Source organism: Cryptomeria japonica, chromosome 4 (genome assembly GCF_030272615.1).
Source record: "Cryptomeria japonica chromosome 4, Sugi_1.0, whole genome shotgun sequence".
Lineage (NCBI taxonomy): Eukaryota > Viridiplantae > Streptophyta > Pinopsida > Cupressales > Cupressaceae > Cryptomeria > Cryptomeria japonica.
This window is the reverse complement of record NC_081408.1, coordinates 459776623-459781452: the sequence shown is the minus strand read 5'-3', so window position 1 is coordinate 459781452 and position 4830 is coordinate 459776623.

The following is a 4830-nucleotide window of genomic DNA, read 5'->3' as shown; positions in this document are numbered from 1 at the left end:
AAGAAATCACCATGATGTATAATAGAGAACATGAAAAGATGTAAATTTTATTTAAATTGTAGAAAACGTACATCACATTTATTCAACCACGATTGCATTAGACATTTCATTGTATCAACAAATATTCTATGAGTTATCCCGGTGTATGCATTCACCTAAGGAGATTTCAATTTACAAGTTCAATGGATTTAATATTTCTAATAACAATTCTAAGTTTTTCTTCACCAACAAATAATTGTTTTTGTATAGTTGAATTAAACATGAATAAGTAGGATAAAAAACATTGTATAAATATCTTTGACTCCAACTCACAATTTTGTATTGGTTATTTCTTCAAATGTATTGGCATTCACCAATTCACTCGTGTCATCTTTTAGATTAGCTTTTAAAATATCGACAAATTCACATCCAAAGAGATCAACACAACACTTTGGACATCACCAAATACTGTATGAATTTTGGATAACTTTCTTCTTTCATTTTATATTTTCTAGTAACAATGGGCAAGAGACACAATAATGTTTATCCAAGTGCAGGCTTGAAATAGTGGCTTTCACATATATATTTTATCCTTTCAGGGAAGGGTTGATTTATATTTGCAAATAAATACACAGGATATTGAAAGTTGTATGAGGTGGGTTGTTTCTCTAATAATGATTGGGAAGGAAATTCAAGTGCTTTGCAATTTCTTGAGGTGGGGGAAATGGACAAAAGTACATCAATAACATCAAAAAAGGAATTAATAGGCATTAAATGTGGGTAATTTATGTCTATAAAATAAAATATTTGGGTTGGTATGGTGGAGTTTATTGAAGTGGAAGAAGTGTACTTCATGTTGGTTGTTTTGATGGGACTATCAGAGATGACAAAGAGATTATTAGCTAAATAACATAATTAAACTTATTTACAACTTCATTAAAACAAGCTATATATATTTCACTACCTTGTTTATTTATGAAGTCAAAATAAAAGACTTCCCTTTCCTCTAGCATTTTAAGATGATAGATGGTCAATGCTATAATTAAGATGATTTTATTTGCAAGGGTGAATTTATGAACATTAAATTCTGAATGTTTCTCAAATAAGGATGGTTGAGATAGAAATGATCAATATGAAGAATGGAAGTTGTTTGATGGAAGTCACCTTGAACTGTTAAAGAATAGAAGAGGAGCTCCAATAATAGTTATATTTTTTTAAACCATTTTCAAGAAATTAATCATAATTTTCCTAAAAGAAATGATGTTTTAGTTGAAATAAACAACATCAAATGGAAACATGAGAAACACAATTTTATAGCGAGTAAACATTGATGTACATTAATTTGTGCAAATATTACAAGTGTAGTCTATTAGTTGCATAATACTACCTTTAATTATAAAAACCTTCTAAAACGAGGTTGTAATATTATTCAACAAGAGCATTGTATGCGTGCATTCTATTAGAGAGTTGAAAGTGGTATTTTAAGTTTTCAACAAGTTAATTCTTGAAATCAAAGGTTTCAATTTATTTCTATTTGGGTATCTATTCCTTATCGTCCTCAAACCCAAAATTCCAATAATTTATTTTATACATGTTTTTAGAGTCATTTTTTTGGCCTTACCTCTATCTAGGCATGTGTCCCTTGTCATGCTCAATCCCCAAAGTTTGACATTTTCCCCTTTATAATATATTTTCATATGCTTCAACCAAACTCTAACTCTTTAATCTTTTCATTAAGTATTTTGTTGTTAGAGTTTCAGGCATGTCCTTACTTAGATAGTTATTCATATATACCCCCAAATTGTAATCCTCAATTTTTTTCACTAAGTTACTTTTCAAAGTTGGAGGTTTGGTCTTACTTTTATTTGGGTGCCTATCCACATATTCTTGTACTTGAATATTGATTTATCAATACCCCTAAATTGCAATCCTTGACAATTTTCACTATGTTACTTTTCAAAACTGGAGGTTTGAACTTACTTCTATTTGAGCACCTATTCCTCCTCATTCATGAACTCCCAATTCCAATGTTTCCTTTTATACGTCTTTTTAGAGTCAAAATTTATGCATTACCTCTATCTAGGCAAATGTTCTTCATCATCTTTAATCTCTAAAGTCTAACTATTTCCTCTATTCTTTATTTAGGCTCAATTTTTTTTCATCCCTATACTTAAGTACTTCCTCTCATTGTTATCTTTGATGCTCAACTCTCAACAACTCCCTGCATGTATCCTCTCAGAGTTAGAAATGTGAGAATATGTTTAATGAGGTACCAAGTATGAGCTATGGTAGTCTCTCAATCTCCTAAATTCTCCCTACACATTTTATCAAAGTCAATATTTCATTCAACGCTAAACTTGAATATTTCTTCCTTTCCATATTCAATTCTTGAATCCTAACAACTTGTTGCATGTAACCAATTGGAGTTAGAGATGCAATAGTGCCTTTTATGTGGTACCAAGTATGAGGTATTACCATCCCCTAATCCATAAAACTCTATCTTTTTTGCTAAATTCTTGTGGTAATGTAGTTTAAGCCACGATTTTATTAGGTCCTTATCATTCAAAAATCTCAAAATTTGACCAATCCTTCCATAGATATTTTTAAAGCTAGAGTTTCTAATTTATCTCTTTCTAGGTATATGTTTCTTGTCATCTTTGATCCTCAAAGTTTGATGTTTTCTCCCATGTATCTTTTCAAAGTGATACTTTTGCTCATCTATATACATGAATAATTCATCCTTGGCATCTTCGATATCAAACTCTTGACAACTCCCTACTTGTATGCTATCTTTCGTTGATACTTTTGCATGCATTGCAGTTGAAATTCAATTCTTTGACCTTTGTATTATGTATTTTAGTGCCAAAGTTTTTTGCATATCCTTACTACATATTGATTCATTCACACACTCAAATTGTGATGCTCAATAATTTTCATTAAGTTATTTTTCTATATAAGATGCGTGAACTTAGTTTTTATCAGGGTATATATTCCCTGTCACTGTTAATGGCTGAATTTTGATGATTCCTTCTATACATTTTTTTAGAGTCAAAGTTTCAACCTTACCTCTATCTAGGTATCTATTCCATATCATCCTTGATCCTTGAAGTTTGATATTTTTACCTAATCATTTTTTGAGAGTTAGACTATCACCCATCCTTATACACAAGTACTTCCTCCTTGACACCTTTGATGCTTGACTTCTAACAATTTATTGTATGATTTGTATCAGACTTAGATGTGAGAATACCTTTAATGTAATATTAATTACGAAGAATGCTTGTCATTGATCCCTTGGATTCCCTCATTTATTTTTTAGAATTGAACTTTTACTCATCCCTATACATGAGTACTTCCAGACATATTTTATCCATGAATGCTAATAATTTCTTGCATGTATCATATTAGAGTTAGAGATGCATGAATACCTTTAATGTAGTACTAGTCAAATATGACGTATGTCCATTCCCCGATCCTCAAAACTATGAAATCTCATTGATATCCCTTGGTTAGGTAGTTTATTCCATACTTCTATCTAGTTTAGAGTTAGAGTTTCGAGCTTACCTTTCTTTGGGTACGTGTTTCATATCATCTGTGATCCCACAAGGTTGACATGTTTCCCTATGCAATTTTTTTTGAGTAAGACTTTCACTCATCCCTATACCTAAGTACTTCTCATTCACATCTTCCATGTCCAACTATTGATAATTCTTTGCATGTCATGTAAATGCCTTTAATGTGGCACTAAGTATGAGGTGTGCCCATCTCATATCCCAAAATAACCAAGGAAAACAAATTAGAGAAATGACCCAAGATATTCCACACTTACACTTTTTAGATTTTGTAACATCGAATGCATTAACATAAACACAGAGGGATCTTTGGGTACATGTTCCTTGTCATCCTCAATTCCAAAAGTTTGATGTTTTCCCTTATGCATCTTTTTAGAGTCAAACATTCACTCATCTCTATACTTGAGTATTTCCGCCTTCACGTATCTAATGCTCAAATTTCAACAACTTTCTACATGATGCAAGAATACCTTTAATGTGATACCAAGTATGGGGTGTTCTCATCCCATGTCCTGAAACAACAAGGCAAACAAATTAGATAAATGACCTAAAGCATCCCAATTTTACATTTTTTTAAGATTTTGTAACACTTAATGCATTGATAAGTGCACAAGGCTCTTTGGCTATATGTGTTCCTTGTCATCCTTGATCCCACAAGTTTGACATTTTCTCTTATACATCTTTTTGGAGTCAAAATTTTGTTCATCCCTATACTTGAGTACTTCCTTGTTTACATATTATTTGATGCGTGACTCTTGATAACTCTTTTCATAATGTGGGAATGCCTTTAATTTGATACCATGTATGAGGTGTGCTTGTCTCACGTCCCAAAATAATTAAGGCAAACAGATTAGTGAAATGACCCAAAACATCCCACACACATTTTTAGACATTGAAACATCCAAAGTGGTAATAAATAGATAGGGCTCTTTGAGTACATATTCCTTGTCATCCTTGATTCCATAAGCTCAATGTTTTCTCATAGTCATCTTTTTCAGAGTCAAATTTTCACTCATCCTTATACCTAAGTGCTTCCTTCTTTACATGTCCAATGCTGATTCCCACAACTCATTGCATGACATATGATACCTTTGAAATGCTCCCAAATATGAGGTATGCCCGTTCCATAACCTAAAACAACCAAGACAAACAAATTATAGAAATGACCCAAACCATTCCACATTTACACATTTTTTAGATTTTGTAACACCCAACACATTGATAAACACGTAATAGATAATGAAGGATAGGGGAAAGGACCCAGTAGTTGAGCATGTAC